This window comes from Macrotis lagotis, chromosome 8, assembly GCF_037893015.1.
Source record: "Macrotis lagotis isolate mMagLag1 chromosome 8, bilby.v1.9.chrom.fasta, whole genome shotgun sequence".
Classification (NCBI taxonomy): Eukaryota; Metazoa; Chordata; class Mammalia; order Peramelemorphia; family Peramelidae; genus Macrotis; species Macrotis lagotis.
This window is the reverse complement of record NC_133665.1, coordinates 134,982,620-135,004,082: the sequence shown is the minus strand read 5'-3', so window position 1 is coordinate 135,004,082 and position 21,463 is coordinate 134,982,620.

The window sequence follows — 21,463 nt, the reverse complement described above, 5'->3', positions numbered from 1 at the left end:
GAGAAAGAATCCAAAAAAGGCATCATGTAGAAGGAAGTGTTTGCAGGAAATCAGGGATTCTACAGAGTAGAAGTGAGAATGAATGGCATTCTAGGTGTGGCTATTAAAAGGTTTAGAGATGATAGAGAAAGGATCTTCTTTCTCCTCTTCATACCTCTCCATAACCCACCATAAAACTTCTGACCCCTGGAAAAAGATCATGTTAGAGAAGTTAGCGTTCAACCCAGAAGAGAGTGCTAGAGAGCGGTACCCATGTCTACTGACTGAAGAGCAATGCAATTCACAGATTTGGGGAATTATATCAGACTATCCCTAGTATCAAGGGAGAAATGGCAAGTGACATCCCAGCCCCACCCCCCACCCCCTGTTTGGGCCCTAAAGTTTCCTAAGTCTCAATCCATGACCTCTTCCAGGCTGTCTGGAGGAGGATGAAGGCAATGTCAAGACTGGTCTAACACTAGCAAAGAGAGGTGTTGGGGAGAAACATGTGTGACATATGCTAATGACTTTGACTCATTTTTGTTATACATTTATGTTTTCTCTTGGGCCTCAGTCAGAGGTTCTGTTTTCACCATGAGTTCCAAGGAGATGCTCAGTCAGTAACTTCTTTATTTCCTGCCAAGATGAGTTGGGGAACCTTGGTCACAGGCCCTCTTGACAAAAGCCCTTTAAGCTTCACCACCACTTGCCCCCAACTTCCAATACCCACACAAATAAGCCAAGGATGGGAAACACAGGGCTGTGATTCTAGAATAATGTAAGGAAAAGAATGACCCTTATGTGTGTTGTTGGTCAGTAGTGTCTAACTGGGTTTTTCTTGGCAAAGATACTGAAGTGGTTTTCCATTTCATTCTCTAGTTCATTTTACAGATGAGGAAACTGAGGTAAACAGGGTTAAGTAACTGGTCTGGGGTCAAACAGCTTGGAAGATCTGAGACAGGATTTGAACTCGTCTTCCTAACTCCAGACCCAGCATTCTTTCTACTGTGCCACCTAGTTGCTTCTAAAGGCCAGGCATACTATACCTAATTTCCAAATCCAACTCTACCATTAGCTATGTGCTCTGGGTGCAGATTTGTGTGGGGAGGGTGATGAGAGTAGGAGAGTGAAAATTAGATGCCAAGTATAATCATCTCATCTTCCTGAAGAAACTGAGATTCAAAGAAAGAAGAGGTAGTATGGCTTAGTGGAAAAAATTCTGGATTTGTAATCATAACTAGTATGGTGTAATAGAACGCTGAATTTGGAAATAGAAGACCATTTGTGAGACCTTGGGCAAATAACTTCCTTTCTCAAGGCCTCAGTTTTCCCATCTATAAATTTAAAAGGTTGGATTTGATTATAACTAAGATCTCTTTAGCTCTAATATTCTATGAGAATGAGATGACTAGCTCAAGGTCACACAACTAATGAATGGTAGAATTGGGTCACCCAGGCAGGGCTCCTGATCTCTAGATGACTGATTTTTCCATTATACAATGCCTAAACATCTCTGGAATTTAGCCTCTTCATCTATCAAATGAATATTTTGTACATTCTATACAAGCTAATGGTTGTATCTGAGGTATCTGTTTTTTCTGGTGCTCCATGAAAGAGACACATTGAATTACTGCCTCCATTTTGAACTTTGTTCAATCAGTCAATCAATCAATCTACATTCATCTAGACATGTTCCAGACATGGTGTTAGACATACAAAGTCCTATGGCCTTGCCTTCAAGCAGCTTACATTCTATTGCGGGAGAGTGAAGAGTTAAATATGACTCTTAGACTGCAAACCTGAGTTAGTAGAAGGAGGATGCTAACCTTATGAGAAATAGAAATTTAGAAGAGAAGTGTATTTTGAGGGAAGATAAGTAGTTCTGTTTTGGACTTGTCGAGTTTGAGATGCCTGTAGGATGTGCAATGATAATGTAGGCCTGGAGTTCAAAAGAGGAAATGAGGGCAGGCTTTAAAGATTGGGGAGTCATTTGGGCTGAGGTGATGATTGAGAGCTGATGAGGTCAGCAGATAAGAGAATATGAAGAGAGAAAAGAGAAAAAAGTTCCAAAGGGAGCCTTAGTCTACATATACAAGGGAGAAGACTACCACAATGGAAGCTGAGGAGTTGACAGACATAAGGGAGCAGAGCTGAGTCACAAAAAGCTAGAAGACATAGTAACTAAGAAGAAAACCAGAGCAGTCAATAGTGTTATGATGCAGAGAGGTCAAGAGGAATGATGATTGAGAAGAAACCATCAGATTTGGCAATCAAGAGCTCATTGGACTCTTTGGGGAGATTTGTAACTTGGGCTTCAGATGATTGAAGACACTGCAAGTCTGAGATGATCATGAGCCAAGATAACTTTTTCAAGGAATTTTTCTTTGAAAAGGAAGATAGACACAAGCTGATAGGTGATGAAATAGTATAAAGTGATGGTTGGTTGCTGTTGCTTTTGTTTTGGGGGAGTTTTTTAGGATGGGATAGCCCTGTGCTTATCTGCAAGCAGCCCAGGATGAGTCATAAGAAATAGGGAGAAATTAGAGAAGAGGAGAATGATGGGATCAAGGGTATCAGTAGAGGAGTTGTCTTTAGTGAGAAGGGTCATCTCATCATCAGAGATTGAAGTAAAGGAAGAGAGAATAGGTGACTTCTAAGTTTCCACTTGACTCTGATACTCTGTGAAAGAGAGAAATTGTACTGTAATTTCTAAAACCAACCTCACAGCTTGAATGTTTACTTCATTTTCTTCAAAAATATTAAAGAACTGTTATCCCATGGATGAGAGCAATTTCTCTAACAGCACTAATTGTAACCTTTCCACATTTTTAGCAGGCTGCATGACTGCCCTCTCTCAAAAATGCATCCCTTTAAGCCTTTCTACCATCTAGACTGGTCCTAGATGGATGTCTTTGTCTTGGCTCATGCTCAAAACTTATTCATCGTTTTTGACCCATCAGAGCTTGGGTTCCACTAAGTAGAGACTTCAACAATCCAGAATCACTTCCAAGACACTATAAGGCATCACAGTGAAAGATACTTACTATTCATGACAACAATTTTAAGAATCAGACTATAACTTAACATGGATGGTTGGATACAAATAGGGATAAATTTTGCTTTATTATCATTCCCCTTATACATATATCACTAAAACTTCACCACTGGATCAAAGTATGGCATTTTATTTTAAGCTATTAAGGCTCAGTGAATTCAGAAAGCTTGGAAACTCCTAGAATGAGGACACTGTGGCCCCTTCTCTAATATGCATCAGTGGTTGCTGCAGCAAAAGCTTTATAGGAAATTCAAAAGGAGAAGGTGAGAAGGAAAAACAGCCCTTCACCTAAGATAACTGCAATAAGGTGTGAGCTACTAAAAGACAGCCCCAGAATGAAACCACTTGGTTCTTAATTGTATTCTCTTTGCCCATTAGTCTATTCTCTCTTCCCTTCCTGATTTAGAATCAATGGGAGGGACAGCCAGTGGGATGAAGGAAGACAGTCTTTGATTAGACCATTGGAGAAGTATTAGAGACTTGAGTCAGTTCCCAATTGATGTATCTGATATCTAATAATTCAAAGCAAATTTTTACTCTCTCCTTTCTCTCTTCTCTCTTCTTTTTTACCCAGTTACCTTTTCTGCTCTATCTCCTTTTACTCCTCTATATCTTTTCTTCTCTTCCTCTCTGTCTCTGTCTCTGTCATCTCTCTCTCCTTTCCACCTTCTCTCTGCTTTTCTCCCTTCTGTCTCTGGCCATCTTCTTTTTCTCTCTCTTTTCATTTTCTCATTCAACGTAGTCTGTAGAGAAAGTTGATCTTTGTTGACTATATTAGGACCCAGTTTTTGAGGGGGAAAATAGAATAGTCATTTTCAGAATAACTTCCCCATCCAACAATTTCAAAACAAAAGAAATGCAACCAATCTTTACTAATTAAAATCAGCACAAAAAGACACACACACACACACACACACACACACACACACACACACACACATCTTTTGAAACAATAGCAGAAGCTGGGACTACCTAAAGCTCCCATCCCCCATCATCACTCCCAACTCACAAATGTCATAGACTTATGTTTTATGCTCAGCCTTCTTCATTGGCTGACACACCATGAATATTCCATCCTCTGTCACAAGAGACAGGAAACTTTGATCTTGCCCAGTCAGATGGAAAGGGTGTATAACTGTGAAAGAAGAAGGATACATATCAGTGAAGAAGCTGTAGGAGAAAAGCATATTTCTGTTCTTATAGGAAAGAAGTCTAGAAACAAGATAAAGACAAATCACTCCTAGTGGCATTTACACAGACCCAGCCAGATTCCACTGTCCTCAACTCAAGGAGACTAGGGTTGCCCAGACTCAGAGTCTACGCAGAAGAAAAAAAAAACCACAGTAGTGAAAGGGGACCTTGAAACAAATTACCAAAAGGTCAATAGAGAAAGACTATGTATAAGCCCAGTCCGAAACCACATGAAGTAAGATTCATATAGAAGGAAAATAGAGCCAGAATTGCAGAAAAGGTCATAATGCAATGAATAGATATAAGGTTTTAGAAGAAAATAAACCAAAAATCCCCACTGAAAAAGAGAGGCAATAAATTCATCAGTTTCCCTAGAGCTCATGGAATATTCTATAACTCTGGAATGTTTAAGAAGAGAGAAAACTTTAAAAGAAGACAGTAGGATGGAAATTAGGTCAGAAATCAGAGTTTTCAAAGAAGAAATAAATAAGATAAACATCAAAGTAGCCAACTTAGAAGACACAATTAAAAATCTCTCCAAAATAGTACATGCTCCAAAAAGAATGGTAGGTTCGGAACTCAAAAACTGTAAGTGGAAGAAAATTTGGAAGAATAAAAGTAAAAGACAACAGCTTTGACTGAATACAAGCATTCTACACAATCCAAAGGAGCGATGACCTTGAAGACAAGATTCACAAAAATAAGAATCATAGCACTACCAGACTAGCTGAACATAGCCAATTCGGCTGAAAGACTTAACATGATGTCAAGAAATGATCCATGAAGACTGCCTAGAAGTTTTGGAAATTGATGACATAGTACTGATTTATATAACCCACATTTCTCCAACAGTGAAAATCCCCAAGCTTGAAAAATCTAAACAGTGTAATAGTTAAATTTCAGAATTTCAGTGTCAAAAAATAAGTTCTAATATAACCATGAGAAATTACCTTAGCTAAGAAGAAACGTCAATTAAAATAACTATGGGCTACTTTGTATCTATGAGAAATCAGAGAAGAGGTTGGAATATAATATTCCAAAAAGCAAAAGAGGTTGATATATGCCCTTAAATAGCATATTTTGTAAAACTGTGCCTAATTATGAATGAAAACATAGAGACCTTCAACAAAAAGGAAGCATTTGAGTCTTTCTTGCAAAGAAACCAAAGGTGAACTGAGCATTTGATCTGCAAACATTCCAAACAAAGGAAATACAAAAAAGACAGATAGGTAAAATTATCAAGAAAAAACTCTGCAATGAAGTCAATTTTCTCAAGCTTCTAGAACAAAACTAAGCTATTTCCCTCCTCTTTTGAACATGTCTAAAACATGAAAGGCTATTGCTGTGGTTTTTTTCTTTAATATGACTAAAGGGCCTGCATAATTTTGATAATTGATCCATCTGGAGAGACTAAAGGTTTCTATGGGGTAATAAACTAATGAAAAAAAATCTACTGAATGCCTATTCTATTCCCAAACCTCTACCAGCATTTCATGAGATAAAGCATCAGATAGAGAACATAAGCAATTCTTATGATCTAATTATAATATTATATATGTGTGCATGCATGAATATATAGACATATATACAGAAATATGGCATATATTATATCATATAGTGCTATATATTACTGTTTATATTTATATTATATTGTTGGTTATCAATTATATTAATATATTAGTATATTTGATGCAATATAGCATGTATATATTATTTATGTAGCACCTGATATACATATATATCAAGAACCATATAAGACAAGGTTAATGAAGTATGTGATTCAGATTGCAAGATGAAAAAGAAGGAAGAATAAAAGTGGACCCAAGGAAAAAGAGTTACAGAAGGCATGGTCAGATGAATGACATGAATATTGCAGAATGCTGATCACAAAACTGGCAGGGAGGCAAGATAGTGATGGAGGGGACAGAAGTTCAGCCATCCTAACATCTTCTGAGAATCTTATTCTGCTCAAAGCTAAAATTTGATACATTTTTTACTTACCTTGTTGATAACTTCATCTCTCATGAGGCAGGAGAATAAATGAAGGAGACGCCGTGGGTTCACTTATGACTAAGAAGAAATAATTGGCTAGTGAAATAAAAGTGACAGAAACCTTGGAAGATAGTAACCATGTCATCTTAAGAGTCCATAATTCCTATGAAAATAAGTAGTGAGGGGCAGCTAGGCGGCGCAGTATATAAAGCACCAGCCTTGGAGTCAGGAGTCCCTGGGTTCAAATCCAGTCTCACACACTTAATAATTATCTAGCTGTGTGGCCTTGGGCAAGCCACTTAACCCCAATTGCCTTGCAAAAACCTAAAAAAAAAATAAGTACTAGACAGTCAGGTGGATTTTTGAGACATTAAGGAAACACTTTGGAAAAAGATGTTAGCTTAAGGGAAGACTAGAAACTAAAATACTGAAATGTTGAGGGCGTGAGTGCAAATGATCCCTTTGAGGAAGAAATGGGAAAAGTGCCTCAAGAGTCTGATGAGGCTGTTTGGAAAGCTTCCTGATGGGCTCGGATCTTTAAAGGACATATACCAGCAGAGGAAGTAGAGGCATACAGCCAAGGATCATTTCCAAAGAGTAGTTATCATAAGAGCAATGTCAGAAAGGCTAAAAGCCCAGAATGAGCTAAGGCTTGGGAATAATGCTAAATACAATAAAAAGGACACTCTAATTTTTTTCAGAACAAAAAAAGAATAAGAAAAGGATAAATCTCCTGCTCAGGGCAGTTGGTGTAATGTTAACAAATGATATAGAAAAGACAGGACTACTCAAATCTTCTTTTCCTTCCATCTTCTCTATCAAAGAGAGTGATCTTTAATCTAGAAAAGGTAGGACAAACATGTTTAAAAGGAAATTGAAGCCAAGATAAGTGAGGAGATAGCAAGGGAGTATCCAGCTGTTCTAAATGAGTTCAAGTCACCAGGCTAGGATGAATTATATCCCAGGGTTCAGAAATGACTTAGAGATGTGATCACTGAACCGCTGTCGGTGATCTTTGAGAAGCGGTGAGCACAGGAGAGGAGACAGAAGAATGAAGATGTGAAAATGTCCTGATTTTCAAAAAAGGAGAAAAGGTAGATTTTGGATATGGGGCCAGTTAGCTATTCACAATGTTCTACTTTATCAAAACCAGGACTTTTAAAAAGAGGGTTGTTGTCTGAAACCCCACCTCTATGGTAACTGGCACCAATGCCTCCTTTTTAAAGAGCATGGAGCCATTATGTAGTTTTTTGGTTTTTTTTTCCCAAAATTCCTGTCAAGACTTCTGTTTTCTGATTCTTCCTGGTGTACCACTCAATATTTGATGAATATCAAAGAATGAGGTGCTTTGAATATGGAAAGACAAAGTTATAAATTCTGACCTCCAACCAATAGCTCTTTCTAATGTTATAAAAAATGTAAAGAATGAGGAGCCCTTGTTCCATATGTGAATTGGGGTTTTTTGGTTAGGCAGTTGGGGTTAAGTGGCTTTCGCAAGGTTACCTAGCTAGCAAGTGTTGAGTGTCTGAGGTCACATTTGAACTCAGATCCTCCTGACTTCAGACCTGGGTTCTATCACTGTGCCATCTCACTGCCCCTTAATATATGAATTAAAGAACAATCTCCTTTACAGTACCTTGTCTACCCTTCTGTGTGAAGGTTATATAGACTTCATTTCTCTCAGTAGCAAGGAGAAACAAAGGCCCTGGTTGACTGAAGCTGTCTCTGAGTTTGCCCCTTTCCCAGTAAGGAATTGTTATAACATGTCATGATACAACTTACTGACCTTTAATCAGCACATTTTTTCCTATATGTCTGGAGGATTTAGCTAAAGCAAATACTGTGTGTGAATGCTTGGTTTGTAAGGCCATTGAAATAAAAATAAAAGTCATCCATTTATAATGGAAAAGGATTCTAGAGGCCATTGGTCCAGCTCCCTCATCTTACAGATGGTTCAAGGATTTTCCTGAGTCCCACAGGTAATGAGTATCAGAGGTAGCATTAGAACTCATCTACTTAACTCAAAGACTGGAATTCTTACTCAGATGCCATCTAGTTGCCTTTAGAGTTCTATGCTACAGTAGCATCTCCAGAATGTCCTGCTCATAGTAAACTCTGTGAGACAGGTAATGAAAGAATTACTACTCACAGTTTATAGATGCAAAGTGAGGACCAGAGAGGATGAGCAACTATCTCATGGTCACATTGCTAGTAAATACTGGAACCTGAATCCCTGTCTTTTGACCCCAAGTCCAGTGTTCTTCCCTCTCCTTCAAGTAGTCTGTTAATAAGATAACATAGGGGCAGCTAGGTAGAATAGTCTAGCTGTGTGACCTTGGGCAAGTCACTTAATCCCATTGCCTTAAATAAATAAAAAAAATTTAGAAAAAAAATAACAAAAAAACTAGGGGAAGAGGAGAACTCTTCTAGAGTGTTTAATCTCTCCTGGGTCCTTTGTAAGGAGATACTGGGGCAGGAGGGTTCCTTCTGTCCCCCAATGTTCCTCCTCTCTTGCTCACCTACTTACACCCCGTCTCTTTAGCTCTCTCTTGGCACCAGTCCTTCATTCTTTCTTTCCCCTGTCCTTCAACTGGAGAGAGGTGCAGTTCCCAGAACTTCTCCAACTGTCTACACGCATCTTTAGTTTTGATAAACAGCATGGCTTTGCCTATAGAAAAGTATAAAGTTCTTATATCCATTCTCCCAGAGGCTGGCCATGAATATTAAAAGGGATTTAGTCTCTCCACGACTCTGGCCTGGAGTGATCCATTATAGACACGCAGTCCTCACTGCCAAGGAGAGGACTGGCAGAGAAGATGCCCTGGGGATTTATGCTGCCTCCAGACACTATGTGTAGGGAGTCCCATGAGCCCAGAGCTCACTCACTGGCTTGAGAATTTCCAGGATGAAGGGTCAGCCATTTGCCCTGGTTGGGAGAGAAAGCAGCCCCAGAATCTAAACCCCACTTCCAGGCAAGATTACCAATAAAATGTAATTCAGCAATGGTGCATTTTTCTGGGTTTGTTGGTGGAATTTGGGGAGGATGACTTAGAGCTAAGATTTATATGAACAAAGATTTAGAGCTAGAAGGGACCTTAGAGATTATCTTATTCAACCTCAGAGTTTAGTGGAAAGAGTTCATGTTTGGAGTGCTAAATGCAGAGATAGAGGATCTGGATTTAAATCCTTATCCCTACCATTTACTTCCTGTGAGACCTTGAATAAGTTATAAAAGCTATAATTTATATAATATTTTAGATTTGCAAAATGTCTTACATATATTATTTCATTTTATCCTCACAACCATCTTCACAACAGGTAGGAGCTATTATTACGCCCATTTTACAGATGAGGAAACTGAGGCAAGGAAAATTATTTGCTCAGCTAGTACGTATCTGAAGTTGAATCTGAACTCAGATCCTCCTGACTCTGGACAGATCATTTTATCCACTTTGCCATTTAGAGCAATGACTTAACCTCTCCGGATCTCAGTTTTCTTATCTATAGAAGTTGGACTGAATGACATCTGCTAGAGAGTCTGCTAGAGACATATTGTCTTATGATGACCTGATTTTCAGAGGAACACACTGAAGCTCAGATGCAGTATAGGAGTCATCCATGGGCACAAAAATAATGTGTGGAAATGAGATTTGCAAGAACATTTATTCAAAACAACATTTATTAAGTGCCTTCTTTGTTGTATAATGGATCAGCTAGGTGGCATAGTAAAGAGTGTACCAGGGCCTAGAGTCATGGGGACTTGATTTTAAATTCATCTCAGTTTCTTCATCTGTAAAATGAGATAGACAAGGAAAGGTGAATTATTTCAGCAATTTTGCCGAGAAAACCCAAAAAGGGGTCAAGAAGAGTCAGACATAACTGAAAAACAGCTAAGGAAATAATGCAGATAAATAGAAATCAAGCTAGAGAATGATTTATTTTATTTTATTTTATTTTATTTAAGTCTGGGAGACACTCAAAGTCCTTTCCAGTTTAACAGGGCTTGCTTGACAAAGATTGTACTTCATGGGGAAGCTAAGTGGCACAGTAGATAGAGCACTGGTCATGGAGTCAGGAGGACAAGAGTTCAAATCCAGCCTCAGACACTTAATAAGTGCCTAGCTGTGTGACCTTAGCAAGTCACTCTTAACCCCATTGACTTAAATAAACTTTTTTAAAAAGGAACTATTTAAAGATTGTGCTCCGGATCTCTGCCATGGGGAACCCCTGGAGGACCTGAGTTCAAATTTGACCTCAGACACTTACTACTAATTGTGTGACCTTGGGCAAGTCACTTAAACCTGATTGCCTCAATCCAGGGCCACCTCCATTCATCCTGATTTATATCTGATCGCTAGACCCAGATGACTCTGGAGAAGAAAGTGAAGCTGTTGACTTTGCATGGTACCCCCCTCATTCAATTCATGTGCATGTCTTGGCATCACTTACTTGATGCCATGGTTTTCTTCGAGAATGAACAACAAACACCACCAGCATCAAGCAATTAATAAATGTTTATGTTTCTATCTGGAAGTTCCTTATACCAATAAAACTATCATTTTGAAAGGAACACATTATTGATCTTTCTTTTCATATCAAAACCATCTCTGCCCTCTCTTCTTTTCCTCTCCCCTACCCAGTCAGCCTCATTCATCCAGTGAACTTTCCCTTATAACAAAGAATAAATCAAAACCACTCAACAACAAAAATCCTCATCAGTCAAACAGCATGTGAACTTCTCAGGGCCCATAGTCCCCCACTTCTCCAAAGAAAGGAAAGGGTCATATTTCATGATCTCTTCTCCAGTCCAAACACCTTATTTTACAGATTGAGGAACTAAGATTCAAAGTAGGACACAGACTTGACTGGAGTTGTCTGAGAGTTAGTGGAATAAGAACTCAGTAGAAGGTAGAAGGACTCATTTAATACATTAAGACCTGGAAAAGATTCCCTACATTTTACAAAAAAAGAAAACTGAGGCCCAGAGAGGAAATAGGAGGCTCAAGTACCCAAAGATCTTTGGTGGCAGAGTACTCAGGTCTGCCACCTCCAATTCCAATCTTCTTTCCATACATTATTTTGACCATGGAGGGCAGAACAAGAAGTGATGGATGTGAGTTGCCATTTCATAGATTTAAGCTCAGTATAAAGCAAATAGTTCTAAAGTTAAATAGTCTTTCTTGGGAGGTAGTAAGTTCTCCATCACTGAAGGTTGAGGTCATTGTCAAGGGACTAGAGTAGATCATCTTTGAGGTCCTTTTCAATTCTTAGATTCTATGTGAGTCAGACAGTATACAGGTGTCCGTGCTTCCAAGGGAACATTTACATCCTACATTCCAAGGACCACAGAATCCTGGTTGGTGGAGGTATTTGGAAGGTATTTTTATAATCATGCCATACTCATGACCATGTTATTTCACCTCCATGTCAGGTCATTCTTGAATCCAAATGAAATGTGCTGTGTATTTCCAAAATCTTGACTTGCTGTCTCAAAGAGCTGGCTTCATGAATTAGTTGGCCTTTTACGGCTGGTACTTATTTCCAATCCCTAATGTCGGCGGTAATAGGATAGGGTTGTCTCCATCTTCCCAAAGGTGGAAACAGATTTCTCACAGGCTGGGGCATCTGCCACTGCTTCATTGTTTAAGGAAAACTCAGCATCCAAAGCATTTGTTTAGAGGGAATTAGATCATCACCTACACTCTAATTAAGCCAGGCTTTGCAAACAGAGGGAAGGAATAGAGACAGGTTGTATCTCAGAGCATGGAGCCTGTCAACCCAGAAGTTGGCACCACAGGTGGCTTCCCTGAGCATGTGACTGGGTGTCTGATACAAACCAAACCCCGCCTGGGTTGGAGCGTTGCTAGGTGCAGTTCATCTTTACTCTCAAATCTTCTACAGTTCCTAAAGCTGATATTTCAAGAGAGGTTTTCTAAGGCCACCACTGGTCCAACTCTTGTAACGTCAATCCTTCTCAATCCTCTTTTACCTAAAGCCTTCCTCCTCCCCTGTGGTTTAAGCCCCATGTAAACTCACTTTGGGGAGATTCTGCCCCTTTGGATAGGGCTTCCTTGCTGTTGAACTCAATAAACTCCAGGTCAAGTTTGATATTCTTTGGGGTTTCACTATTCCCAACCCCCCCCCAAAACCTGAGCATGCAAAGATGAAAAGTGGTAGAGTCTTTATCAAGGACATTGTTGGTCCTCCAAGAGCTTTCAAGATAACTTAAACAACCATAAATATGGGACAAGGGAGAGTGTGATGGAGGCAAAGAAGAGACAAAAAGAGGAAAGCAAAGTTCTATAAGAGCATTGGAGGGGGGCGGGTTGCAGCTAGGCAGCACAAACCCTGGAGTCAGGAGGACCTAAGTTCAAATCTAGCCTCAGGCACTTAATTGCCTAGCTCTGTGATCTTGGGCAAGTCACTTAAACGCATTGCCTTGCAAAAACAAAACTTGCCCTCTCCTTGAAGGGAGAGATGGTTAACTAGATAAGATACTCATGACCTTAATGATTGAACTTGTTTCTGGAATTGGGGAGTCTTTGTAGTCTTCTAGGCCAGATAGTATTATAACAGGATGTTGACCACAATCCTCTACATATATGTAGTCCACAACTATAACTACTACCTGTGACTCAATGTCGCAGGATATGGCACTTCATACATTGGGAGATGTCAATGACCCCATGTCCAAGTGAAATCCTGAGAGCTTCTCAGACTAAGCTGATAGAAATACTGGTAGAGGGGGTGGCTTGGTGGCACAGTGGATAGAGCACTGGTCCTGGAGTCAGGAGGACCTGAGCTCAAATTTGGCATCAGACACTTAATAATTACCTAGCTGCATGGCCTTGGGCAAGCCACTTAACCCCATTGGCTTGCAAAAAAAAAAAAACCTAAAAAAAATACAGGTAGAAATAAAGGCAAAGATCTCAGTCATTGCCCTATATAGGCTGAAAATTGTGTTGTCTTCAATCAAGGGATTTGTGGGTAAGGGGAGGATGTGGAGAAGAAAAGAGAAGACATAATTTACATATCTACCATCATAAATGAAACTGCCTCAGTCTGATTCATCAGAGCATTGACTCTGGAGAATCTGGGTTCAAATCCCACCTCTGACACCTACCTTGGGGACATTACTAAATATCCTTGGAATTCAGTCTCTTCATCTACAAAATGAAATTTTGGATAGATCACCTCTATGGTTCATTCAGCTCTAATCTATGAAGCCACTAAATCATTATTGTATGAAACCTAGGATCTTTCATATTATTTTCCTGAACCTGCTCTATGTGTTTTCTTTTGTTTTTGAACTCATTATTCCCAGACTACGACCTTCCAAATACTGCTATGAACTTCTTGATAACATTAACCTCACTCTCTCATTCAGAGTCTTAAAGTCCTGTGGTATGACAAAAGTCAGGATAAATGATGATGACCTGGGATGCAGTAGATGACCTTGGGATCTTTGCTGTCCAACCAAGTTCTAAGTACTCCATTACACCTGTGTCTGCTACTTTAAGGGTCATTGGAATGAATTGTTCTCATGCTCCAGTGGGTAGACATGCTTGGGGTAGACACCCCCTCACCCCACTCAACTCACTAACAGGTTTGAGGTCCATTGGCTACCCTCAACTGGTTTAGGTCATCTGCCTAGATGGTCTTACCATTCACTTCACAGGCTACAACTTCTTGGAACCACAGGTACGAGTTGAGTAACAGGTAAACATCAGAGGTGAATGAACAAGTTCTGAAAAGGGCTCAATAGACTTCTTACCAGAGATGAATCCTCCTGAATACTCCCATATCCCTGATTAATTCATTGCATAGGATCCATGAATCTATTCTCCCTAATGTGTTACCCTCTTTCCCCTCCCCTACTTTATTAATCAGAGGCAATAACTCTCAGCAAGTGAAATTATATGAGGCCTAGGTGCATCATGCTAATTTCCACAGCATTCCCTATTTTATTGGTAAGGGTCCTTTGTCAAGAAGAGGGGAGGGGAGGGTCATACATGGGACCCTAAGCTCCAAGAGTTTTTATATCCCTCCCCAAAACTCTTCTTTTCTCCAAGTAAAGCCTTTTCCAGTATCACCATCTAGAGTTTTCTGGTCATCTTTGCTTTGGGTAGGTTCCAATTTGGAATGACCTAAAATGCAATTCTTAAACATAAAGACAATCCTGTAATGGGACTTCAGAGAATATTTAGTCCAAGATTCATAATTGTTTGTATGTCATGCTCCCTTTTTATAGTCTTATGAAACCTATGGATCTTTCTCAGAATGATTTTTTTAAATAAAACTTTTAAAATAAAATCAATTATATTGAGATAGTTATTCAAATATTTAAAACCAAGTTTACAAACTTCAGGATAAAAATTTTTGTCCAACTATTTCATGTTACAGATAAGAAAACTAAGACCAGAGAATGGCAGAGACTCATTGAAGGCAATAGAGCAAGTCAGTGTCCAAGGCAGGACTAGAACCCAGGACTCCTAGCTCCTAAGTCAGAGATAGTCCTTCACTATCATGCAACTGTCCCTGCCCACCTAGATTTTCCATCCTTATATTTTAAGATCTCAGTCTTGTTGACAGCCTTAGTTAATGAAACAAAGCTTTGTCTCTCTCTAGTGAAAGGCATAAGATAAATGATTACTTTTCAAGAGTCTCCAGCCCTCCCTTGCAAGGTCTCCTGTTTCTTTCTTTCTTTGCACTGGGTGATTTCATGTTACAAGGGAGGTGGTAACCCTCCTGCTTTCCCAGTGGGAGCTCATGGAAGTGACTGTGAGCCAGTGGGAAGCAGAGTGAGCATGATGACACTCACTTTGGGACCATTTTGGGTAACATAGGCACCATAGATCTTCCTAAGCGGCCCTTCACACACAAAGGCCTGAAATTAACTCCCTCCCCACAATGCCCAAGAAAGGCATCAATTGAGCCCCTCTTTCAGTCCTGGCTCTTAGTCAACCAAAATTAGGGTCCATTATTTTGTTTATTCTTGGGGAAAAAATCATTAAAATGCACACATTCACCTTTGTTGCTCTGGAAGGAGGAAGTGCCTGGAAAAATGAAAACAGACAGAAGCACCAGGCCCCCCTCCCCTCTTCCCTTTCCTCTCTCTTCCCTCCCCTCCCCCCCCAGTACTCCTGCCTTCCCCCCACTTTTCCCTAACCTGTTCCCTTGGAAACTGCCAATTCTCTACTGCAACATTCAAAGGGAATTTCACAGTTCTTCATCAAAAAGAACACGGGTAGTTTCTCTTTCTCTCTCTCTCTCTCTCTCTCTCTCTCTCTCTCTCTCTCTCTCGCTCTTGCTCTTGCTCTGTGTGTGTGTGTGTGTGTGTTACAGAAGGGAGAGAAGGGGAAGGGACAAGGAAGGGGGAAGAAAGGAAAAGGAAGGTAGAGAGTAAAATATTAAAAAAAGGAGATCAATGGGAGAGAAAGAGGGAAGAGAGGAGACAGAGAAAAGAAAAGGAAAAAGGAGAGACAAGGGGGAGAAGACAAAGGGGGTGGAGAGAAGCCCAAAGGAGAGAGGAGGAAAAGTATTTTTGTGTTTTGGGTAGATAGAAGGGAGAGATAGAAAGAGAAAAAGAGAAATAGATGAGGAGAGAAGGGAAGCGGAAGAAGGAAAAAGAGAGTAGTTATGTAGTTATGTGGGGGAGAGAGATAAAAGGAAGAGATAGAGAAAGAGAGCAAGAGAGAGAGAGAGAGAGAGAGAAGGTGAATAAGGACTAAGATCATAAGTTTAGGTCTAAAAGAGACCTTAGAAATAACTAGTGTGGCTCCCTCAGTTTATAAATGAGGGTCCTGAGGACCAGGGAGTATAAATTATTTGTTCAAGGTCACATGAGGTGAGAGAGTCGGGATATAAGTTGAGGTCTTCTAGAAACTTGTTTCATACACTCCCCATCAAATGGAAGTAGCCCTCATTTGTTTTGTTGGGAAAGGGACTGTCTAAGGAGGAGATCAAGAACTCTGAACTGTTTGGGAAGAACAGGTCAGGGAGAGACACTGGAGTGGGTGGGGGTGGGGTAGATTGAGACACTGGGTTTCAACATCTTTATAAATTGGATTTATTGACCTGAATATTGTCTTTGGCTAATGTACAACACATTTTCCACTTCCTTCTCTTTTCCTCATTTTCCTCCTTCCCCTCCTTTCTTTCTTTCTTTCTTTCTTTCTTTCTCTTTCTTTCTTTCTTTCTTTCTTTCTTTCTTTCCTTCTTTCTTTCTCTTTCTTTCTTTTCTCCTTTTCCTTCCTTCTCCTTTTTTCCTTTTTCTTTCTTCTCCTCCTTCTCCTCCTCCTCTTCCTCCTCCTCTTCTTCCTCTTCTTCTACATCTTCATCATCTTCATCTCTTTCTCCTTTTTCTTCTCATTCTCCTACTACTATTTTTGAGGCAAGGGGTTAAGTGACTCACCCAGAGACACACAACTGGTACATATCAATACTATCTCTTCTGAAATCCGGCCTCAGGCACTTAATAATTACGTAGCTGTGTGGCCTTGGGCAAGCTGCTTAATCCCATTTGCCTTGCAAAAACCTAAAAAAAAATACTATCTCTTCTGTATTTTGATACTTCAGATACTGTCTCTAAAACTTATGGAGCAGCTAGGTGGCACAGTAGATAGATCACTGGCCCTGGAGTCAGGAGTACTTGAGTTTAAATTTGGCCTCAGACACTTAATAATTACCTAGTTGTGTGATCTTAGACAAGTCACTTAACCCCATTGCCTTGCAAAAAAAAGAAAAAAAATTTATATATTTTTTTCTTTGGACTATCTATCCCATTTCCTTTTTTTTTCTTTTTCTTTTTGCAAAGCAATGGGGTTAAGTGGCTTGTCCAAGGTCACACAGCTAGGTAATTAAGTGTCTGAGGGTGCATTTGAACTCAGGTCCTCCTGACTCCAGGACTGGTGCTCTATTCACCATGCCACCTAGCTGCTCCCCCCACCCCTTTTCCTTTTAATGAAAGTTTACAGACATCTATCCTCATCCAAGTCACTCTTCTCTGGACATGATGTAGCTTGTCAGAGACCCCTCCAAAAATATGGTGGTCAGAGCTAAGTTTCCCTCTTTAGAGAGAACTGGACTATGGATGTAGAATATTACACATCTTTTCATATTAAGTTAATGTACTGGTTAGCTTTCCAAAACTTTCTGTCTCTCCCTCTCTGGTAGACTGGTTCTGGCTCTGATTCTTATTCGGTCTTATAAGGAATGACTTGCTGAAAGGGACCAAGGAGAGGGAAATATTTAGAAAATAAAGTATTATGAAAGCAAAATATATTAATATTTAAATAGCACCTACTAAGCACCCAGGCACTGTGTGTATGTATAGATATATATAGATATAGATAGATATAGATAGATATAGATAGATAGATAGATAGATAGATAGATAGATAGATAGATATATGGATATATAGATATATAATTATCTTATTTGATTTTTATGTCAACCCTATGAGGTAGGTCCTGTTAGTATTTTCATTTTGCTATTGTTTCCATTCTACAGTTGAAGATAATGAAGTAAACAAAGGTTAAGTGATTTACCCATGATCACCCAGCTAGGAAGTGTCTGAGCACCAGATCTGAACACGCTATCCTGACTCCAAGTCTAGGGTTCTCTCTACTGCACCACCTAACTGTTAAGTGACTTGTCTAAGGTCACACAGAGAATGAGTGGTAAAGCAAGCAATTCCAATTCAGGTCTCAGCCTCCAGTTTCAGTATCTTTTCTGGGTTGATACAATGGAGAATGTGAGAAATCCCTGAGTGTTTGGTTTCCACAGGAAGGAGGCTGTCTAATATATACATTACAAAAACTGTGGTCTGCCGGTGGCTATTGTGCCTGTGTGCCAGTATGTGAGAGGAAGACAAAAGGGGAGATAAAGGAATTGACCCCAACCAATCACCAAAATTCCAACCTGAAGGAGACCTGCTCCCACTAGTCCCAAGTTGACCTAGGGTTTCTGACCTCTGCAAGTGTGCTTGCTTAATGAGGTCCATACATACATATTACTATACACTCCCCCTGTGGTAATTGAGGCTCATCGTATTGATTAGATTATAACCCTAACTATTCAGACCTATGGTTGGCTCAGAGGGGAGGAGAAAACCTTCCAAATTGTGTATGAGACTAGACATTGTCATAATTTGTCCTTCTGGGGGAGATAGCCCTTTTCTGCTGAAAAAGGTAATAAAAGTCATTTAATCATTCCAGAGTAAGTTTTTGTGATTATGAGCCATTTCTAACAAGAGAATCTGCATGGGAGGTTAGGGGGAAAACTTAACCTCTCAGAGCCTGTTTTTTTTTATCTGTAAAAAAGGGAGTTGGAGTAGAACCCAATTCTAATCTATGACCCTGAGACTCACTCAGGTCCTCTGCCTCTGAATTCCATAGCCTCCCTACTCAACCCCAGGGTTGCTTCCAGCCTCTGCCTCCGGCAGGAAGACCAGCCCGGGGTCTCAGTGGGAAAAGATTTCATCCCATGTTAGTCATTAATCATCTGATAATTTGCACCAGATTAATTCAGCACCTGGAAGCACCTTGCTCCTCCATCAGTTTGGTCTCTATAGTAATTCCTTTATCTTCCAGTGACTCTCTCCCTTGGCAAAGGCAAAAACCACCTGGGGCCACACTAATATCCCTGAGGAGGATTCAATTACAAATGAGTACAAGAAGAGGACAAAACATTTCTCCTAGAATACGTAACTAGGGTTTGGGCTCATCAGCATTCTTTACTGAAACCCTGTCAGAGGATATGTCTTAGTAGTGAGAGGTAGAGGGACTTGGGGGTTCCCTCTACAGAGATAAAGAACTCTTGTCATAATGAATAAAGCATTGGACTTAGTGGCAGCAAAATCTGGGTTTGCATCTTGTTTTATATACTGACTAGCTGTGTGACCCTGGACCAGTAATAACCTCTCTGAGAATGAGGTTCCTTATCGGTAAAATAGGGACTAATAAATAATTGTATTCAATGGTATAATGTGTGTAAAGTGATTTATGAATCTTAACGTCTTTTATGTAGTTCAGTCATGTTTGACTCTTCATAACCCCATTAAGGGTTTTCTTGGTAAAGGTACTAGAATGATTTCACTAGCTCATTTCCTCCTCCAGCTCATTTTTACAGATGAGGAAACTGAGGCAATCAGGGTTAAGTGACTTGTCCAGAGTCACACAACTAATAAGTGTCTGAGGTCAGATTTGAACTCAAGAAGATGAGTCTTCCTGAACTCAGGTGGGGTGCTCTGTATCACCTAGCTAGCTGCCCATTAAAGTTTTGTAATTTTTTTCATGTGAGTCATTATTAGCATTGATGAGAATGAATGGGGCCTCAGGCATTGCCATCAGGAAGACCCAAGTTTAAATTCAACTTCCCATACATTCTGGTTGGATGACCCTAGAAATTGATTGACCTTTCAGTGTTGCCCCAAGGCAAATCACTAAGACAATAAATTATTTATAAATTATTTATTATCAATGTTCATGATTGACATAATAATTTTCAAATAATCATTCATTTTTCTGAGACATCTAGGTGTTACTGTGAATAGAGGACTGGACCTGGAGATAGGGAGTCCTGAATTAAAATCTGACCTGAGGTATATACTAGCTATGTGACCCTGTGCAAGTCATTTACCTTAGTATTTAAAATATAGATTAAAATAGCATTTGAGGTAGGATTTAAACAAGTTTTTCTAAGTCTGAGGAAGTATTTATTATGCATCCACTATGTAACCAGATACTGAAGATGGAAAGAAAAAAACTGACCCAATCTCTGACCTGGAGTTTATATATTTCTCTCATATTAGATGAAACAATACATACAGCCTAAGTATTTATAAAATACAAATAAACTAAATATAAGGTAATTTGTGGGAGAGAAAGACTCCATGTCATTTAAGCTGAGTTGAGAAGGGAACTAGGAATGCTAAGGTGTATAGAAAGAAAGTATAGCATGCCAAACATGAGGGAGAGATGCAAGATGGTATAGGATCAATGAAATACTGAGAAAAACCAAGAAAAGGTCCTGTGAATAGGTTTCTCCATGCCTGAAGACCACTTGATATTTTCAATCACTGAGCCTCAGTTTCCTTCACTGTAAAAAAATAGAGTTTGGCTAAATAACCTTAAAGGTCTTTTCTAGTTCTCAGGTTCTATAATCCTATGGTAATTTAGGTGGCTAGAAGAAAAGGAGTTCTTTTTCCAGAAGTCTATGAGCTTAGGGGTGGCTAGGTGGCGTAGTGGATAAAGCACCCACCCTGGAGTCAGGAGGACCTGGGTTCAAATCTGGTCTCAGACACTTAATAATGACCTAGCTGTGTGGCCTTGGGCAACCCACTTAACCCCATTTGCCTTGCAAAAACCTAAAAAAGAAAAAAAGTCTATGACCTCTCCATCAGATACTGCATCCAGTCTGGATGCTGGCTTCTTAGTCTTCATGTCCAGTCTCATCTCTTTCCTGCAGCAAGAGCTATATAGGACTACAAATCTTTGTATCTGAAGCCAGATGTCTAGTCATCACTCAACATTTTTTTAAGGTTTTTGCAAGGCAATGGGGTTAAGTGGCTTGCCCAAGGCCACACAGCTAGGTCATTATTAAGTGTCTGAGACCAGATATGAACCCAGGTCCTCCTGACTCCAGGGCTGGGGCTCTATCCACTGTGCCACCTAGCTGCCCCCCCATCACTCAACATTTTTATATTCCCCAGATGGCTTTTCCTCCTGACTTTACCATTCTAGTCAATGGCATCACAATTGTTACTTTTATTCAGGTTCAAAATGTTGAGGGATTAATCCTCCTCCCACTGTCACCTCCCTACATTGGCTACCTCATTGAGTTGATTCTATGTCAGCAGTATCCCTTGGATCAATTAAATTGGTCTTATTATCGTCAGGGAACTAGAGCAGTCAGGCTGTGGGGTTAGGAAGGCAGCAAGTAATGCCAATGACTGAGCTGTCAGCATGTAAAAACAGAGCTTCAAAGACTCTGGGATGGCTGGCGAGTCATCCTTCAGTTGCAGAGTTGGATATGGGTTGGAAAGGAGAACAAGAGATGATCTCCAGGTGAGAACTTTTTGTAAAGGAGAAATCTGGGGTTCCATAATGTCTTTCCCAGGATGTCTTGGCCATATCCCTTGGATTCCTTGTGTGGCAGACTGTGTTAATGACTGGAGTCTTGGGCAAAGAACACCAGAGGACTGGGCAGCTTTTAGTCTCTAGCTCAGGGGCAAGTATAACCTT